Genomic DNA, 21,497 nt, shown 5'->3' with positions numbered 1-21,497 from the left:
TACCATATGACCCAGCTGTAGCACTCCTTGGCATATGCACAAAGGCCCCTGAAGGCTCAGGGAACATTGTAGAAGAGGGGGTGGTGTAGCTAGAGTTTTCCTGCCTTGCCCACAGTCAGGACAAATCTTTGTCACCCACCAGTCCCACAGCAACTCAGACCTAACCAAGTAAACACAGAGACTTATATTGCTTACCTCTGTATGGCTGTGGCAGGCTTCTAGCTAACTGTTCTTATAGCTTAAATTAACCCATTTCTATAAATCTATACCTTGCCACGTGGCTCGTGGCTTACTGGCATCTTCACATGCTGCTTGTCATGGTGGTGGCTGGCAGTGACTCCTTCCACCTTCCTGTTCTTTTCTCCTCTCTGTTAGTCCCGCCTATACTTCCTGCCTAGCCACTGGCCAATCAGTGTTTTATTTATTGACCAATCAGAGTAATTTGACATACAGACCATCCTACAGCAGGGTGGAAATACTGTAAGAGCCAGAGGATCAGGGAGTTTTCTATGATTGTCTCCTAGTAATGTCAGAATTTAAACAAACAAAAACATTACTTGGCTGGTGCTGACTTCAGGATGGCCATGCGGCCCTGCACTCTGGTTTCTTAAAAATCCCCTGGTTCTTCCCTCCAGAGCCCACTCTCTCTGCTCTCCAAAACATACCTGGAGAGTCCCCTCTCTGCGTGCCCGTCATGGCGGCACTCTGCCAGGCCCTACACAGCTCAGCTTTTACTTTGATGTTTCTTTTGCTTCAGCTTTGTCCCTAGCTCCCTGAGATGATCACGGGTCACATGTTTCCTATGTGCTCCATTTGCCTAGTGAAAAGATGAATGATAAGATGGCTACGAGCAGTCCACCATCAGGGACCTAGGTCCTCCATGTTAGCTGGATGCATACCTTCCTGAAGCCATAGGATCCCTGTCCAGCCTTTGCTCTGTGCCATGTGTACTGAGTTAGAGTTCTTAAGCCACACTTGCCTTTGGGCTTCTGGTGGCATTTGTCCAGTAGGAGGTACAGGTGGGAGATTGGAAGGTGGGTTGTGGTGATATTTGTTTATGCTCTAACAAACAAAGCTTGCCTGGAGATCAGACTGCAGAGCTAGCCACTAGAGGCCAGGCAGTGGTGGCACCCCCCCCCCCCCCCCCCCCCCGAGACAGGGTTTCTCTGTGTAGCTTTGCGCCTTTCCTGGGACTCACTTGGTAGCCCAGGCTGGCCTCGAACTCACAGAGATCCGCCTGGCTCTGCCTCCCGAGTGCTGGGATTAAAGGCGTGCGCCACCACCGCCCGGCCTGGCACATACCTTTAATCCCAGCACTTGGGAGGAGGAAACAGGAAGTGATATGGCTGGGCAGAAAGAGGAAGTGATAAGGCTGGGTGGAGACAGGAGCTCAGCCCTTTTTGATCGGAGGATTCAGTAGAGGTAAGAAATGGCTGTTGCTTGCTCCTTTGTCTCTCTGATCTTTCAGCATTTACTGATGTTTTTTTTGCGGCGCTCTTACCCTGTGAGGAAAAGTCACGAAACATGACAGAATCCACTAACAAGAGTTTTATTAAGATGAGGAGAGAAGGATAGATGTGATCGGGCCTGCTGAAAGGACACATGTGTGAAGGGGGCGGGGGAACATGGGGGCCGGCTTTTAAAGATCAAGTCGCACCTGCGCACACAGACCCAGGCCCACGTGGTTGTTCCACCCATGCGCATAGATCACATGGTCACGTCCTTGAGATTATGCAACCACACAGCCACGGGGTCATGGGTCACACAGGACCTATGACCTGGAAATGACTAAGTGTCCCACCAGGGAATGTGCAACCATGGAGGGGGGGGATGGTTGGAATGCCTATCATTTACCCCTATGTCTTACTCCGGGTTTTTATTATTAAGACCAATTAGGATTCATCTACAATGGGTAGAGTGGACACTCTGGGCTAGGGGGTACTCTATGGGACTCCTCCTGGGTTCCAAGATCTGCTGCATTTGACCTTAGGTCTAGACCTGGCCTAGAGGCTTTCCTGCCAGTTCCCAGCGCTGCCCGTCCCATCATAAATACATCTAAAAAAAACCAGTACAAGTTTCTCAGGGGCTGAAGAGATGGCTCAGCAGTTTAAAACACTCGCTGCTCTAGCAGAGGACCCAGGTTCACAAGGGTATTAGACACACATGGTGCATATATATGTACATGCAGGCAATGCACTCGTACACATAATATATATATATATATATATATATATATATATTTTTTTTTAAATCTGCTCAAGTTTTTTGGTTTGGATCTGCCATTTCCCTCCACAGATACCAGTGAGCCCCACGGGGGACAATGTACCTTTACCAGACGGATGTATGTGCCCGACAGCCTACACATAAACTCCCGACATGCTTGAGAAGAGCAGGTTTGGCTTCCACCCATCCTGTGCTTTTCGAGTTGCTACACTCTCGGCAAACACAGTCAGATGGAGCTCTTCACTGTCTCAAAGAGCTAAGCAGACTGTTTCATAGGAGTTCCAGAACGTCGTCGTCGCCGGCCTGAACCTTTGCTGACAGTTAAATGTTTTTAATGAGTAAAGTAAAATGTCACTTCAAGGGAGAAACTAAAAATACTTTTTAAAAGTGTGTATTGTGCAGGAGGTTTGTATTTTTTTTTTTTTTTTTACTCTGGGTTGCCAGGCTGTGGGTGTCGAAAACTCTCCAGATTTGGTCTGTCATGTTTGGATGGTAGGTGTGTGTGTGTGTGTGTGGGAACATTCAGATTCACTCCATTGTCTCCTGTTGAAGTCTGAATTGGAATGTTAGATCCGAAAGCCTTTGACTGGCAGAGCCGAGGCCATCTGGCAGCTATCTAGAGTCCGGTCCCCAGCCCCTTCTCTCCCCCTGGCTTCTGGTCACCGCCTTGATCCTGGGCCACTGATTCCCATGAACACAGGACATTCTCCGTCAAGTGCAGCTGTGGAACTGATCAAAGAACTGAATGTTCACCGAGCAAAGCCAGGGCATGCTTTCATTTGCAAGTGTGACCTGCCTAAAGAGGAGGATGCCGGTTGTTAAGATCAGTGGAAAGGCACCTGGAGGGGGTGCCTGGGCTTTTCATCAGATTCTCAGGCACCGGCTTGGTACAGGCAGGTCTTCTGATCCCGGATTTGGCAGCCCGACACCCAGGGCACGGCTGGGGTACCTGCTGTTTTTGTGCGGTGAGCTGCTCTCCCAAGTTTGTTCTCATTCTCATTCTCCCCATCACTTCCACCATCTCCTTTACAGCCCCCCTCCCACCCCACTCCTACCCCCACCTCCTGCCGGGGTAGTCAGGTGGGGTTCTGAGGCTTAAAGGTGAGGCCGGACCAAAATTAATCCCCCCAGGCAAGCACAGCTCCCAGAAGGCATGCTCCCTTGAGGGCTCATCACTTTGATGGGCAGGGACCTTGGGCGCAGACAGGAAGACCGGTCGTTCCCTCCCCCACTGTCAAAGGCTCTGCAGAGAAGAGGAAAAGCACCAGAAGGGGCCATGGACCTCTCCATCAGTGGCATTAAAGCCAGTTACTTTCCTGACTTTTGTGGTGCTTACCCTGGAGCCGGGCAACGGTCATCCTGTCTCATTCTGGAGAGGGTGGTTAACAAATGTATCAACAAAACCAGAGATCAGTCCCTTCCTATTCCTTACTTTCAAAGAAATATGGTTGTATAGTAGTTTCTACCTAGATTAAAACCTTCCACTTTGGAGGGAAACTTCTGAAGACAGAATGTTTACAGGGAGGTAAAACAAAAAGGATGTTCAGGGGAGATGAAACACTGTAGCGAAGCTCCCTAAGACGGGAAGTAAACAACCCAAAATAGCTTCAGGAAGTCCCTGAAACTGACCATATCCATTAGGCCCCTCCCTCCCTAAAAGTATATAAACAGTAAAGCCTGGCCATAGCGGCTCTCCTGACAAGCCCAGCTGTCTGAAAGATCAGAGACCAGTGGAACTGCCTGGAAGGAACAAAAGTCCTGGTGAACTGCCTGGGAACGCCTCCAACCCACCGACACATCTGGAGAGGACACCCTCCAGCCTGTTGGAGCTGGCTGTAGGTTTCCGTCCAGTTCCCAGCTTTGGTGAGCTGTCACCTATACTGAACTGGGTTTAGGTGATGCAGCCATCTTTGAGTCGTTTCTGCTCCTGTAAGGAACTCCTCACACATATTCTTCTAAGTGACCCCAATAAAACTCATTGGTTCATCAAGTTGGACACTGGTGGTTGTAGACAAATTTCTAAATGGTCTTAATAAATAAAAAAACATGGAGCCAGAAATTTGGGTTAAAGCCCGAGAGAAAGATCAGAGGAATAGGACAAACCATGAGCTACCTCACCTCACCAACTCCGCAGCTTCCAAAGAAAGCAACTTCCTGTCTACCCAGGTTTTTATGACTTGCTTTTCTACCATCTGATTTGCTCTCTGTCTAGCTACATCACTTCCTCTTCCTGGCCAGCTCTGTCACTTCCTGTCTGTCCAGGCCTCCAGAACTCTTATCGTTGGTACTGGGATTAAAGGCGTGTGTCACCACCCTTGGCTCTGTTCCCTAGTGAGGCCTTGAACACACAGAGATCCTGCCTGCTAAGGAATAGGATGAAGGGCGTGTGCTACCGCTGCCTGACTTCTTTGTTTACTAAAATGGCTGGCTGTTTCCTCCGATCTCCAGGCAAGCTTTATTTATTAAAGCACGAATAAAATATCACCACAGATGGTGGCCATACTTTGGTGAGTCATCGGTCCCCTGTCTAGGGTGAGTGGACAATCCACAGCAACAGTAACAACAAAGTTTGCGCATACTGAAACCCCACCGTGGTTTACCCCCACCCCTGTAGCGTCTGCTGCCACACTCACGCTGCCCTGGAGACGTGCAGCCAGGCCTGGGAAAGCGTGGCAGCTGCTGCCGTCAGCTGAGCATTTAGGATCAGCCCTGAGCACTCCGAGTACTTGGGAAGCCACACAGTTCTAGAGGTCCCTGCAAGGAAGGTTTTCCATGAAAGAGAAACAGCTTCCGGCAACAAGGGACTTCTCTTTGCATCTAAACAAAATTCCTTTTGTGCTGTTCTCAGGAGGAGTTGAGATCACTCTGTGGAGAGATCCTGACTGAAAGCAGAATTTAGGCAAAAACAAACAAACAAACAAACAAACAAACAAACAAACAAACAAACAAGAAACTTAGGTAATAAAACAGACGCAGCGGAGGACAGAGGTGCTGCTGTGACTGTCATTGTGACTGTCACAGGACTCTTGAAACCAGAGTCTTGTGCACGCTAAGAAAACGCTCGGCCGTACCTTCTGGGCTTGACTTAAGCTCCTAGCACTTCAGAATGCTATGTTCCAAGTAGTTCCCAGTGTTACAAAGCGAAATCCCCTGGGGAGTCTTTAAAGGGGCAAACTTGGTGCCCGTTTGACCTCGGATATTATGATTAGTTAAGTCTGTGGGGCCCAGGAATCTTTAGTTCCGTGGGATTTTTTCCCCAAGTGATTCTAAACTGTCTCCAGCTTCCAAACAAAATAAACCTATGGTTTGCCCTGGAGTTCCCAAGGGCATTCCTCCCAGCAGGCAGCTCCAGAGGCAAAGTGCATCTTGTGGTGGTGGTGGTGGTGGTAGGGTGGTGGGGGTGTGGTGTGGTGGGGTGGTGGGGGTAGGGTAGTGGGGGTGTGGTGGGGATGGGGTGGTGGGGGTAGGGTAGTGGTGAGGTGGTGGTGGTGGTGATGATGGTGATGGTGGTGATGTGAAGGTGGTGGTGATGTGGTGGTAGGGTGGTGGTGGTGGTGGTGGTGGTGGTGTGTGTGTGTGTGTGTGTGTGTGAGTTTCTTGATTGTCATTCTGGTCCTATGGTCCACACAGGACCCGCCTCTCCCCTTTTCCTTAGTCATTTCCTTTCGTAGGCAGACACAAGGAAAGGCTCTTCTTTTCTCTGGATGGCAGAGCTCTTGGGTGCTACCAGGATGCTAAAGTGTATCTACAGTATGGTTTCCTAGAGCGATGCTTGTGGTGAAACTTAGACGTGATCTGCACACATTCCTAGCAATAATCACACCCCAGTAGTGCTATCATCCTGAATCCCTTCTCTCCAGCATCCTGAGATGATGACATCAATATTTTCCACTTCTTGGATACATCACTGATTATGTTAAGGCCCTGGGGTGGTTGTTCAAGTCCTAGTATAGAGAAGTAACAAGAAAGCATGTGAAAGGTCGGTCTGAAAAGCTGGAAGAGAAGCAGGAGAAACGTCACTCAGATCCAGGATGCATTATGTTCACCAAAGTATTCATACAGAAGGTCAGAAGCACGGTGACGGGTAAACAGAACCTTCAATGTAAACTAATTAATGCATTAAGAGTGTGTTGGAAAGCTGAATCCGGTGATAGGATATAAAGGATGTCCTGCACATTATAGGGGAACAGAGCTGTCAAAACAAGTCCATAAATTCTCAGCAATGGACGCATTCTGTGCTTGTATCTGCAAACTGTGCCAGAGCTGGAGCCAATCAGCATTGCTTTCTGCCTCTGTATAAGCATCCCAAAGCTGTACCGTGGAAGAGAAGGAAGTGTGTGTGTGGAATTTTGTGGCGCTTCTGAAACGGATGGAGACCCGGGGACGGAGTGCTTTCTGGTTCAAGTGCTGTGCTCTAGGCGCTGTCTAAACCTCCTCACAGAAATACTGTGATCTCGGCATCTTGGTGTGTAGATGAGTAGGCATGTGTGCATCGCACATAAAAATATATAGAAAAATTTAAAAATACCTGTTAAAACCAGAGTTGCCTGTTGTGGGAAAAAGAGCAAGGCCATGGAAAGGCTAGTCAGGATGACTACACCTTCATGTTCAAACACAGCTCTGCAGCCTGTGTGTGTCCCAGGTAACACCAAGCGATGTGGGCCGGGTCTTTGGCTCCTTACAGAGCAGGGAGAGTGTAAAGCGGTTGTTTAATAGGAGGCAGTACAATCACAGAACAGATCAATACAATCTGTCACATGGTCCCATGGGCAGCAGAAAAGATGGCATGTGCTACACTATTATTACTACATGACATACATCAAGGTGTGTAGACACGTGTGAAGGAGGAGGGGACCGTGCGAATTAAGGCCAAGGAAACAGCTGTCATGTTTGCTGAAACATGTTTTCTTGTCAGCTTGGGCAGAGCAAATGTGCTCGCTACAACTTAATTGTAAACTATATATAAACTTTTGAAGGGAGATTGTCTGCCACATAAAGGAAAAAAATTAATAGCCGTTCCATGTTTCCTAAAAATGATTTATCTCTCAGATGGTACTTTCTGAGGCAAAAGCCAGTTTTTATTTGGAAGCTGGAACATGATAGAGGATTCGTTATAAATTGTTTTTCCCTCTTGTGTCCTTGTACCCCCGCCCCAAGGAACCAGGCTTATGCTGACACACACACACACAGCAGCAAAGCTGTCGCCATCTGTATTTATTTTTTTTTGAAGAGTACCATCTAATCAGACAGTAGATAATACCATTATGACCATGTTCCCAAGAGATGTGATCATTCCGTCTTAATACTTAATACTTTAAGTCATAGTTAATATGATTGAAGGCTTCCTTCAGCTTTTTTTTTCCCACTCACTGGCCTATTCTTTTTAAAGGCTGGATGATATGTTTTATTGTGTGGTTTTTGTTTTTATTTTTTGGCCATTTGACTTAATGTAAAACAAACACAAAGTAAACTGGAAAGCTCAGGAATGATTTAAGGTGGGAAACCTAGTCAAGGGATATAAACTGACACACTGGATGTTTCCTCCTGGGCTAAGGTATGTTCTCTTCATCCCTGCAGCCTGTCACCACCTGCCTTAGGGGGTCTGGAGGGGTCGAAACATGACGCGGGGCTGAAGCACAGGAAGCAGCGGCCAGGGCTTTCTGTGCCACTCAATCTCACCTTCAGATGTCAATGTCAGTCACGGTAGTTGGGACCTGAGAAGAATCCCCAACTATTTCCTCACTGCAGAAGGGCTCCCTTAATCCCTCACTTCTCGGTAGCTAGGAGACAACTATTTATATGCTTGCTCATAAACATCTGATAATTTGTCGCTGCTTCTAGGAAAAAAAAAAACAACCCTCATGCCTGAGTCATCATTGGAGTCCTCCCTAGTTTGAGCCCACATTTTTCTCTGTCATTATCTCCTACAGATCTTTGAAGTGTGTTTCCAGGTCTTTAAACAACTGGAAAATCTGTTTTTTTTCTCATCCCAATATCTTGTCTTGCTTGTCCCAGACCTTGCAATCCTGTGACAAAATACCAACACCACTTGGGCAGAGGAAGATGGTGGCAGGAGGATCAGGGGCTGCTGCCCTCCTGGTGGTCAAGAAACAGAGAGAGGGGAACAAGGAAAAAAGCCAGGAAAATGGAAAGCCCCCATAGGTCTGCCCTGGCAACTGACTTCCTCCAGGTACAGTCCAACTTGTTCTCAGCACCCAGGGACATAATTACGTCATGAATCCGCCAAGATATTAACCTACCCGTCAGATTAGAGCAGACTGAATCCAGCCACCTCCCAAAAGCCGCTCAGCTGGCTACCAAGTCCTGAATGTATGTGTCTACGGCGGGTACTTCAAACTATCATGTTGCCCATGAGGAAGTCTTGGGAACAAATCTTGCACATCCTACCTAAATTCTAACTTTTTACCTATTTTGGTTTTATCTCTGCTAGAGTTTTTCTGATATACCAAATAACTTTGGTATATCATTGCATAGGTCTTATTGCCCTCTTTAAGGACAATCGGCTCTCTCTATACATGCCTACTTCCTCACTAGCCTAGCAGCTGCTCCAGGGCGTTCATCACACCCCCTGTTCTGGCATCTCACACCCCATAACCCAGACCTGCACAGAGAAGCTGCCCTAGAATGCTGGGCTCAATCCGCTGCTCCTGATTCCAGCTTTGTAAAGCTGATCAGGAGGAATCCTAGCCTGGGCCCTGCTGAGGGCAACCCTGTGATGCTCACCATCACATGGAGCACTTCCAAGAGCGGCCCCTGTGTCTCCAGCAGCACCTTCTCGGCCACAACATTGTACCAGCTCGTTCTTGAATCATGGCTATTTAGGAGGCACCTTTTGCTCGGGCACTCTTCACAAGATAAAAATCCACACAGCTCAGCTAAGGGCAGCAGCAGCAGCAGCCATGTTGTCCTCTTAGAGTCCCTAGGCACATGAGCTTATTCCCTGAGATCCTCAGTAGGACTGTATATAACCATGCTGCTTCCCTTAACCACAACCTCCTGGCTCCCCTCCAACTGATTTTTCTGTCCTGGGGCTACTGTGAAGGCCTCCTCTCCACTACCACCCCACCCCATGATCTTGGCCCCGTTACATTTCTCACAGTTGAACCCGTCCGTGTGCCACCTTCTCACAAGGGCCAGCTTTCCCTCTGATCTTTGAAAATCATGAGGAAGGTAAAGGGAGCTGGAAAAACTTCATCGGGACATGAAACACGAGCAGTTTACTTAACAAGGAACATATTTGTTCTTATGTTCATTTATTCATGGAAGAATGAATAGATCAAACCCCTTCTATGTACCTAGCACTCTCTTGGCTCCTGGGGTACACCAGGATACCCAGATCCCTGCCCCGGTGGAGAGGCGACAGCCACTAAGGAGTGGATTCAGCAGGTTAAACACAGAGTCACGTGCCATGAGCTAGAGGACAGAGCAAGGGTTGGGGGCATTGGGAATTCAGGGACAGGATGTGAAGGCTGTTGGGGCTCAGGGAACATTTGAGCAGAGCTGAGTGATCCCAGTGGGAACTGGGGAGGCAGAGCCAAGATTACTACTGAAGGTGAAGGCTTGTGAACTGTGAGGGGAATGGGAAGGCTGTGTGGCTGAGGAGCCACGGGGAAAGGGGACGGTAGTCAGAGTGGGCGCAGTGACTGTGGGAAGGGCGTCACCTGAGCCACTGTGTATAACATCAGACCTGAGGATTTTCTTAATAAGAGGAAAAGTGGTTTTTCTTACTGTAAGAGAAAAGGACAGGTTTTGAGATGGTTGCCATGGATGGAGTGTGAAATCTTCACAGGCATTGAAGATGGCCTTCTAGAACGCTCCCCACTCATAGGGAATGTATGGGTGCATTGTATATCCCTTAGAAGGCAGACCAAGGAAAGAAAAATGAAACCTACTGGAGTGAGCCTGGGTTGGAGGTCCAACCGAAACCTTGATTGAGCATGACTGCATGTAAGAAATGCTCTCTCATTGGACAGATTTGTTCAAGAATAGCATTCTGGACACTAGCACAAAAGGTCAGTCACAGAACGGCTTCCTACAGGGACTAGGAGAAAGTAGGTTGGAGACCGAGGAACAATATCTGTGGCTTCATCCTCGTCTCTTCAAATGCCAGAGGCTCTCTCTGGGAAATAAGAACAGAAAACTGTGAAGCAAGCAAATCCTTGGCAGCCACTCCAGGCACCACAGAAGCTAATTGGATAGAAGCCATGACTCCCATGACCCAGTAGAGAAAAATATCCCGGCAAGGCAAAGACATACCCTTTAAATCAGAGGTTACGACCATTTACATACAATCCTGGCAGTGTGGTGGCGTGGAAGAAAGAGCCTAGATCTTCATCCGGGATGAAGGGAAAGGAGCACACAAATGATGGCTGCCCCCCTCCTCCCACTGATTTAAAAAGATCACCAACAGGATTAGGGAGACAGCTTGGCGCCCACCCAGTGAAGTGCTCGCTCCACAGAAATGACGACCTGAGTTTGGCCGGATCTCTTGTGTCCACCTAAAAAGCCTGGCTTGGTGGCACACGGCTGCAGCCCCAGCACCGACTAAAGAGACAGAAGTACCACCGGAATTTTCTGGCTGGTGGAGCATCCGGGAGCTGCAGGCTCCAGGTCACGTGACGAGAACTTGTTCCAAAAGACAAGGTGGAAAATGATAGTGGAGGGAGGATACCTGAGGTTGACCCTGGCCCCCTGCACAGCTTGCTTCGGATTTAGCATATTATGCTGGAGAGTTTTTCCAGACGTTTAGAGGGACGCACAATGTCATTCTTGGCACCTGTTGCCTGGAAGCTGTCCTTTCTGGTAGTTGAGGAGGAGAATGGGGGTGGAGAGGAGCACCAGAGCTCGTCTCCGTCCTTCCTGCAGCAAGCGGCTCTGGCACCAGGCTGGGGAGAATTGTGAGGAGTGTGATGGGTCCTTGCGCCTCTGAATCCTTCCTCGGTCCTGGTTCCCACTTGCGTGGAGTCTCACCTTTACCCTCTCTCCTCCGCCGGCTTCTGCACCATCCTAGTGGAATCCGGGAGTAGGAGGAGAGGGAGAGCCGCAAAGTTGCTGAGACCTCCAGGGAGAAAGCGGCCTGGAAACAGGTGTCGACGTGGAGGAAGGGGGACAGGAGCAGCTGTGGAGCCTCGTCACAGGCTGCTTTGGGGCTGGGGACTGAGTGGGTGAGGACCAAAGGCTCCAAGGGTGAGAAATCCAACGGTGAGAAGAAGGTGGGAGACTTTGACGTTGGAAGAGTCCTGAGCATGTGGGAAGGAATCATTTGCAAGACACGGGTTCGCAACATGGGACAGAGAAGAGGCAACTGACGAGTGTGAGGTTCCCATCGCAGCCGTAGGTTTTCTGCAAGATGAGAAATGACTTTAGCCCCGGCCTTTTGGCCTGTTGCTGAGATCTAGGGATCTAGTCTGGAGGACTATTTCTGGTTGCCCTGTCACATTCAGAAACCTTATGGTCTCTGAATGTAGGATACTGAGCGCTGGGGCCATTAAATAAGTCTAAGAGAAATGACGGTTCGTCTGCATCTAAAGTAACATGGTGGAGAAAAGACTCTCTGTGCTCTAATATGTGTGTAACATTTTCTTAATGTCCTCTGAGGTCTGTGGCTAATATGATAGAGTACTCTGAGCATTTCTGGAAGTCATTTCCACATTAACATTATCCGATTGATTTTCATTAGCCCAGGGACTTCTTTCCTCTAAAGATCGATTACGTTTGCTCTACCTTTAATTGTTTTAAAAACAAGCAGCTTCTCCAAGCAAGACATTTCCAGAGGCATAAATTAGTCTGACCCACACCCAGAACTCTGTGCTTTTAAGAAAATCAACAGAGACCCGAGCCAAAAGCATACACTGCACGTCAGGATGATGGAACGCCAAGTATTCCCAGCACTGAGCAATAATTCTGTCACAAAGTGAACACTGGCCAAGTGGATGAGCAGAAGCTGGGAATTTTCCACAAATGGGTCTCACAGAGAAGATAGAGAGCACATAGGAACCCCAGTAGACCTTGGTGGCAACAAGGAAAACTCTCAGGCCCTGAGAACAAGTCCCTAGTCCTGGGGGAACCACTTGTTCCCATGGTGATAATGTATTAGACATTCATATCAGATCCTGCTGAGTGACGAGGAAAGTCTTTAAGGCTGTGTGCTGTATGGAGTTCTCTTTGCATTTCTAGCAAGGGTGTGAGCTATATAGCCATACCAACAATGTTAGGATGAACGGACTCAATGTTTCTGTTTCATGTCTGGGTTTGCTGAGTGTTGCGTTAGATATCACACTCTATCTTCAAGAGAAAACTGTCTACTGGAACACAGTGAAGCTTTCCAGTTCTTTCCAGAGCACTATGTTCTCTTAAATCTGCAGATTTTCAGAGTTGGGTCCTGTTGTTTTATGGACTCGACATGACATACAAGTATTACTGTTACAAATATACTGGAATTCTAGGGATGGATCTCAGGGGTAGAGTGTTGGTTAGCACATGCAAAGTCATGGTTTAATCCAGGTGTGTGTGTGTTCATTCAAACCCACCTATACACACGAGGCTGAAATTCATAATGCAGATAATTCAGAATTTGCTTCATCAGAAAAGGTACTGACCTCAGTGCATACAAACCCTCTCAAATACTGTGGTGGGTTGGATGACAAATGTCACCTTAGTCTTGGGTTTGTGAACTATTGGTCCCCCAGGTGGCAGAGCTATTTGGAGCTGTTTAGATGGTTCAGCCTTGCTGGAGGAAGGATGTCAGTGGAGGCAGGCTGTGAGATGAAAAGGCTTCTTGTACTTCCAGTTCTTCTGTTTCCGGCTAAGGATTCAAGTTCTGAGCTTTCAGCTTCCTGCTCCTGCTGCTGTGCCTACTCACCATGATGGGAAGAGACTCATCCCTCTGGTGCCATAAGTCCAAATAAACTCTTCTGTAAGTTTCCCACATCATGATGTTTCATCACAGTAACAGAAAAGTAACGAATACACATCCTGTCCCTCAGTACATAACGACACTCAGTGCATAGTGACATTTAGTGCGTGGATTTTCTCTTTTCTATCAGGCATCCGCCTGTCAGTCAGATGGGAGAGATCTGTTTTACTTAATTCTCCAGACCTTTCTTTGGAAGTAGATTTTTTTTTTCTCACATAGAATATCCTGATTATAGTTTCCCTTCCCTCTACTCCTCCCAGTTCCTCCCCCACATTCCCTCTCATCTGATCCACTCCTTTTCTGTCTCATATTACAAAACAAACAGGCTTCTAAGGAATAATAATAAAATACAACAAAATAAAACATAATACGATAAAACAAAAACCACCACACTGGAATAGGACAAAATAAAGAGAAGGAAAAGAGCCCAAGAGAAGGCACAAGAAACAGAGACCCACTTGTTCACACACTCGGGAATCCCATAAAAACACAAAAGACATGTAGTGTAAAAAGAGAGAAGAAAAGCCGGGCGTTGGTGGCGCACGCCTTTAATCCCAGCACTCGGGAGGCAGAGCCAGGTGGATCTCTGTGAGTTCGAGGCCAGCCTGGACTACCAAGTGAGTTCCAGAAAAGGCGCAAAGCTACACAGAGAAACCCTGTCTCGAAAAACCAAAAAAAAAAAAAAAAAAAAAGAGAGAAGAAAATACATTAAATAATAAATAAATAAATAAATGAGGAAACATGACATTTTGAGACAGGAATCTCCATCTACCACTGGGCATGCAGCTACGCTACGCTTAAGAGTAGTTTGCTTTCCCAGTGAGACTCTGGAGGAAACTAAATTTTCATTTGCAAGTGCTTATCAACTGCAGATAGCTTCTGGGTTAGGGATGGTGGGCTGTGTTCCCATCCTTCATCTCTAGGACCTCAACTGGTGCAGACCGTGCAGGCCCTGTGCATGCTGCAGACCGTGCAGGCCCTGTGCATGCTGCCTCAGCCTCGGAGCTCATATGTGCATCAGTGTTGTTGATTTAGAGGGCCTTCCTTGCTTGGTGTCCTCTGTCCCCTCTTGCTCTTACACTCTGGCTCCTCTTCCACTGGGTTCCCTGAGCCACGTCTCACTCTCTGCATAAAGTCTGACTGTAGATCTCTGTATTTGTTCCCATCTGCTGCAAAAGGAAGCTTCTCTGATGATGGCTGAGCTGAGGGACAGATCTATGAGGATGGCAAAAATACCATTCGGAGTCATTTTATCACTGTGTTTTTGTATGTTGTTTGTTTGTTCTTAGTTTATTTATTTATTTTTGGTTTTACCCTCGGTCTCTGGCTATCTAGTCTCTGGATTTTGGTCAGCCGTGCAGTATCAGGTATGGATTCCATCTTGTGCAGCCGGCCTTATGTCAAATCAGATATTGGTTGGTGACTCCCACAAGCTTTGTGCCACCATTGCCCTAGCAAATCTTGCAGGCAGGATACCATTGTAGGTCAAAGGGTTTGTGGCTGGGTTGGGAGTTTTTGTTTCTCCTTTGGTAGTGTACACCTTCTTGTACCAAAGACACAAACTAGCAAATAGGGATGAAGGCTCTATGTAGGCCTCAGCTCAACTTCTCCATCTTCATTGAGTTGTACAAGTGTTGTCTTCAGCAGTGATAGTCTCCTTAATATCAGTCTGTAGAGAGCAGCCTATAGTATTGGCATCATCCTGGGTTGTTTGGGTGTCAGGGACAAGGATAGAATCTCTAGTTAGTAGAAAAATACAGACCCCCATAAGACAGGGAACTAGATTATTTTACAGTCAGGTTGCCTAGCAACAGGACATTGAGTCAGAGCCCTTGACCCTCTCACCCTGTAACCATCCTGCATAAACATCCTGTTAGCTTGCCCCACCTTATGCAGATGACAGTTTCTTGCTCCCCCTACCCTGCAGGAACTATATAAACCCTCCTGGAGAAAAATAAAGTTGCACCTTGATCAGAATCTTGACTTGGTGTATTTCCTTTATATCTCCTGTCTCTATCATTCCGTCCTTAGGGTGGTCTAGAACCACGTTGAAGCCCTGCTGGCCAGGGCATTTGGGGGTTCCCATGGGACCTCTCTGGCCAACATCTCAATCAGATTGGTGAAAAGTTAGCCAGTTGGGGCTCTGTCTCTCCTATTATTTGGCAATTTCATTTAGGTCACCTTCATATATGTAAATATTTTAGGAAGTTTCTACTGTATTAGGTTTCCATATTACCCCATCAATTTTAGCTGTCTTTCCTCATATTCCCTCCCTCTCTCTACCTGATCCTCTATTCCAACCTTTCCATCCATCCATAACTATCTATTCTATTTCCCTTTCCTAGGGAGAGCTATCTGACCCCCTTCCCCAGGCCCTTATTCTATAGCTAACCCCTGGGTTCTATGGATTATAACTGTAAGTGTTACAAGTCTGAAGGGAAAGGTATCCTGGCCATTGGAAGCCAGGTGATACCTATAGCTGCGTTCTGGTGGGAGATGGTTTCCCCACAGGAATGGAGCAGTTCTGCTCTCTCCGGAAGAGCTGTTACTTCTTTACTTCACTCTAAGGGAGTTTCCCTACAGAAATGTAGCAGTTCTGCTCTGTTCCAGTGAAAGTTGTTAATGCCTCTGCCCTGCTCCACTCAGGTGAAAGAAGGTCATCACCCAAACCTCATTCAAGAGATTTATTGGGAGGTAGGAATCCAGGAGAGAGGCTGCCTCTTCCAGGGTAGAAAAAGCAGCTCCCAACTGAAAAGGTACAGGGCTCTTATATAGGGATTCTAAGAGGTGGAGTTTTTCCAGGGTAAAGATTTTCAGGGTGAGGATTGGTTGGATTTCAGTCCCTGAGCTTGGACAAGTTCAGAGATTGGCTGGATTTCACGCTCAGAGATTGGTAGGTTTTCATGCTGAGTTGGCCAAGGGCAGAGTGTGTTTCTTTAGCTCTGATTTCAGGGTCATGGTGTGTTTCTTTGGCTCTGATTTCAGGGCCAAAGTGTGTTTCTTTGGCTGGCCCTACATTAATTAGCTTAATTATCATTGACAACAGCTTATATCAACATATAAGAAAATACATATTTGTTTTTCTGGGTCTAGAATACCTAATTCAGGATAATTTTTTCTAGTTCCATCATCCATTAACTGAGAATTTCTTTTCTTTTGTGTTTTTGATTTTTTTGAGACAGAGTTTCACTGTTTAGCCCTGGCTGTCCTGGAACTTGCTCTGTAGACCAGGCTGGCCTCAAACTCACAGAGATCTGCCTACCTCTGCCTCCTGAGTGCTGGGATTAAAGGTGTGTGCCACCACTGCCCAGCTGAATTTCATTTTTAAATGGCTAATTAATATTCCATTGTGTAAATAAACCACAGTTTCTTTATCAGTTCATCTGTTGAAGGACATCTAGGCTGTTTCCAGTTTTTTTTGGCTATTATTAACAGAGCAGCAAGGAACATGGTTGAGCAAGTGTCTCTGTGGTAGGATGAAGTCCTTTGGGATATGCCAAAGAGTGATGATATAGCTGGATCTTGAGGTAGATCTATTCCCAGATTTCTGAATAACTGCCACACTGATTTCCATAATGGCTGTACAAGTCTGCACTCCCACCAGCAATGGATGAGTGTTCCCCTTACTCCATGTCATCTCCAACATGCATGAGGTATCACTTATTTTATTTATCTTAGCCATTCTGATGGGCATAAGGTAAATTCTTGAAGTAGTTTTGATTTGCCTTTCCCTCTTGACTAAGGATGCTGAACATTTTTTAAGTATTTCTCAGACATTTGTGATTCTACTTTTGAGAATGCACTGTTTAGATCTGTACCTCACTTTTTAATTGGGCTATTTGTTTCCTTGATATCGAGTTTTTTGAATTCTTTATGTGTTTTAGATATTAGCCATCTAATTGGATGTGTAGTTGGTAAAAATCTTTTCTTATTCTGGAGGTTGCTAATTGGTTTGAATGATGATGTCCTTTGCTGTGCAGAAGCTTTTCGGTTTTATGAGGTCCCATTTATTAATATTAATAATATTAATTAATATATTGATCATTGATCTTAGTGCCTGTGCTGTGTTCTCTTCAGGAAGCCTTTTCCTGTGCTAATCAGTTCAAGGCTGTTCCCCACTTTCTCTTCCATCAGGTTCAGTGTCTCTGGTTTTATGTTGAAGTCTTTGATCCATTTGGAGTTGAATTTTGTTCAGAGTGATAAGTATAGATCTATTGTATTTTTATTATTCAGGATTGTTTTGGCTATCCTGGGTTTTTGTGCTTTCATATGAAGCCGAAAATTGTACTTTTAAAATCGTCTTGTCTGTGAAGAATTGTGTTGGGAATTTTGATGGGATTGCATTGAATCTATAGATTGCTTTTGGTAAGATGGCCATTTTTATTATGTTAATACTACTGATCCATGAGCATGGGGGATCTTTCCATCTACTGATATCTTCTCCAATTTCTTTCTTCAAAAACTTGAAGTTTTTATCATACAAGTCTTTCACTTGCTTGATTATAGTTATCCCAAGATGTTTTATATTTTTTTGAGGCTATTATGAAAGGTGTTGTTTTCCTGATTTCTTTCTCAATCTGTGTTTGTCATTTGTATGTAGGAGGGCCATTTGTTTTTTTGTTTGTTTGTTTGTTTGTTTTTAGTTAATTTTATATCCAGCTACTTTGATGAAAGTGTAGGAATTCAACTCTGCTGTAGGAGTTCCCTGGTGGAATTTTTAGGGTCACTTATGTATACTATCATATCATCTGCAAAAAAGATACTTTGACTTATTCCTTTCCAATTTGCATCCCATAGATCTCCTTTAGTTGTCTTATTGCTCTAGCTAAGACTTCAAGTACTATATTGAGTAGGTATGGGAGAGATTGGACAGCCTTTCTTGTTTCTGATTTTAGTGGAGTTTGCTTTGAGTTTCTCTCCATTTAAGTTGATGTTGGCTATAAGCTTGCTGTAAACTGCCTTTATTATGTTGAAGTGTACCCCTTGTATCCCTATTCTCTCCAGGACTCTTTATCATGAAGGGGTGTTGGAATTTTGGATTTTTCTGCATCTAATGAGATGACTATGTGGTTTTTGTCTTAGTTTGTTTATATGATTGATTACACTTATCTATTTATGTATGTTAAACTGTCCTTGTATCTCTGGGATGAAGCCCATTTGATCATGCTGGATGATCTTTTTGATGTGTTCTTGGATTCAGTTTACAAGTATTTTATTGAGAATTTTTGCATCTATGTTCATAAGGGAAATTGTTCTGTAATTCTTCTTCATTGTTTGGGCCTTTATGTGGTGTGGATATCAGGGTAACTGTGGACTCATAAAACAAACCAGGCAATGCTCCTTCTGTTTCTATTTTATGGGATAATTAGAGGAGTATTGGCATTAACTCTCCTTTGAAAAGGTGGTAGAATTCTATACCAAAATTGTCTGGCCTTGTTTTTTGGTTGTTTTTGTTTTGTTTTTCTTTTTGGTTGGGAGACTTTTAATGACTGCTTCTATTTCACTAGGGGCTTTAAGTCTTTTTAAATTGCTTGTCTGATCTTGATTTAACTTGGGTAAGTGGTAAGTATTGAGAAAAATATCCATTTTCTTGGTATCTGTTCTTATGTCCCCCTTTTCATCTATAATTTCGATATTCTCTACCCTATTTGCATTTTAGTTAAGTTGGATGAGGATTTGCCAATCTTATTGATTTTTCAAAAAACCAACACTTTGTTTCATTTACTCTATTGTTTTGCTGGTTTGTTTCTATTTTATAGATTTCATCTCTGAGTCTGATTATTCCTTGCCACCTACTCATTTTGAGTGTGAGTTCTTCTTTTTGTTCTAGAGTTTTCAGGTGTGCTGTTAAGTTGCTAGTATGAGATCTCTCCATTTTTTAAATGTAGGCAATTAGTGCTATAACTTGCCTCTTAGAACCTCCTTTATTGTGCCCCATAAGTTTATTTATGCTGTGTATTCATTTTTATTCAATTCTAGAAAGTGGATGATTTCTTTCTTAATTTCCGTCTTGACCCATTTTTCATTCAATAGAGAGCTGTTCAGTTCCCATGAGTTTGTAAGCTTTCTGTTGTTGTTAATATCCAGCTTTAACACATGGTGGTCAGATAAAATGCAGGGTGTTGTTTCAGTTTTCTTGTATCTGTTGATACTTCTTTATGTCTGAATATGTGGTCAGTCTTGGAGGAAGTCCCATGAGGTGTTGAGAAGGTATATTCTTCTGTGTTTGGGTAAAATGTTCTATAAATGTCTGTTAGGTCTATTTGGTTTATAACATCAGTCAGCTCCAGCATTTCTCTGTTTAGTTTTTGTCTCGATGACCTGTCTATTGTCAAGAATGGATAGTGATACCTCCCAATATCAGTGTATGAGGGTCAACATGTGATTTATGCTGTACTAGTGTCCTTTTTATAAACTTGGGTGCTCCTGTGTTTAGTGCATAAATGTTTAGAATTGCAGTGTCCTCTTGGTGAATTTTTCCTTTGATGAGTATTTAGTGTCCTTCCCTATTTCTTCTGATTAGTTTTGAGTTGAAGTCTATTTTGTCAGATATTATAATGGCTATACCAGCTTGTCTCTTAAGTCTGTTTTCTTGAAATATCGTTTTCCATATTTTTACCCTGAAATAATGTCTATCTTTGATGTTTTTCTTTGATGCAGCAGAAGGATGGATCCTGTTTTCACATCTATTTTATTAGTGTGTGTCTTTTTATTGGGGACTTGAGACCACAGATGTTGAGACATATCAATGAGCAGTATTTGCTGATTGCTATTATTTTGATTTTGCGTGGTTGTGGTGGTGGTCGTGTGTGTGTGTGTGTGTGTGTGTGTGTGTGTGTGTGTGTGTGTCCTCTTTTGATTGGTTGGTCTGGGTTTATTTATCCTTTGTTTTCCCAGGTGTGGTTAACCTCCTTAGATTGGAGTTTGTCTTCTAGCCCTTGGCTGTGATAGATATTGCCTAAATCTTGTTTTATCATGGGATATCTTATTTTCTCTTTCACTGCTGGCTAATTTTATGTCAACTTGATACAGACTAGAATCATCTGAGAGGAAGGAACCACACTGAGAAAATGCCTTTATAAGATTGGGCTGTACGCAAACCTGTAGAGAGTTTTCTTAATTAGTGATTGATATGGGAGGGCCCAGCCCATAGTGGGTGGTGCCATCCCTGGGCTGGTGGTCCTGGGTTCTATAATAAAGCAGGCTGATCAAGGCATGGGGAGCAAGCCCGTAAGCAGCACCCCTCCATGGCTCTGTGTGAGCTCCTGCTCCAGGTTCCTGCCCTGACTTTCTTCAGTGATTGGGCTATGGATGTGGAAGCAGAAGCTAAGTAAACCCTTTCCTGCCTGCCTTGCTTTTGGTCATGGAGTTTCATTACAGCAATAGAAACTAAGACCAATTGGTACCAGGATAGTGGGGTCCTGCTGGGACAGACCTGACCATGTTGTTTTGGGGAGGACTGTGGAAGGACTTTGGAACTTTGGTTTAGAAAAGCCATTGGGTGTTGAGAGCTCAGTGAGCTGCTCTGTAGGAGTTTGGAAGATAAGAATGTTGAGAGCAGTGCAGACGATGGAGCCCTGACTTGTGAAGTTTCAGAGGGAAGCAAAGATGCTACCAAGCCATTTATGTGAAGAATCTGTGTTGTCCGGTCAGCTGGAGCACGAGAATTGGCTGTGATTAACAAGAGACCAGAACCACTAAATGCAACCTTTGTTTTGCTGGGATGATGGATGCTGGTCAGCTGGGGCTGAAGAATCAGCTGCAACTAAGAAATGTGAGATGATATCTTCTGGGAAGTGTTTCCTCAGAGTCCGCACATGCAAGCTATGTTCAGGGGTGGCCAAGGTTGTACCTCATGCTGGCAGGCAAACCTGGACATGTGTGGGAGTCTCCCATGTAGTCATGGTTTTGATGGTGTTAAGGGGGTCAAGGAGAGCAGCTGAGACTTAGCGCTGTGAGAGTCCAGGAGAGGCCATTGGTGAAGGCACAGCCTAGGTGGCAGTTGAAGGCCCAGGACTGAAGGGGTCATGCAGAGAAGTTGAGGCTTGGCACCATGAAGAGAGCCCAGGAGAGGCTATTGGTGAAAGTGAAGCCCAGTTGCAGCAGAAGACTCCAGCATTTTGGAGATGCCAGTACCATGGGATGACCACCAAGAACAGCAGCAGCAGTTGAGTGGAGCCAGCTGGAGCCTAGAAAAGCTGTGTGTGCTGCAGAGGGCAGAGCTGGAAAAGTGACCCAAGCCCCTTGGAGGAGTCCAGAAGAACGTGAGTGAGTCTCAGATACAGAACATTGAATTGTTTACATTGTTAGAGTATGGTTTTCCTTTGTTCAGATTGTG

The sequence above is a fragment of the Peromyscus maniculatus genome, chromosome 13 (genome assembly GCF_049852395.1).
Source record: "Peromyscus maniculatus bairdii isolate BWxNUB_F1_BW_parent chromosome 13, HU_Pman_BW_mat_3.1, whole genome shotgun sequence".
Classification (NCBI taxonomy): domain Eukaryota; kingdom Metazoa; phylum Chordata; class Mammalia; order Rodentia; family Cricetidae; genus Peromyscus; species Peromyscus maniculatus.
The sequence above is the reverse complement of the archived record's forward strand: the minus strand, read 5'-3'. Positions refer to the sequence as shown.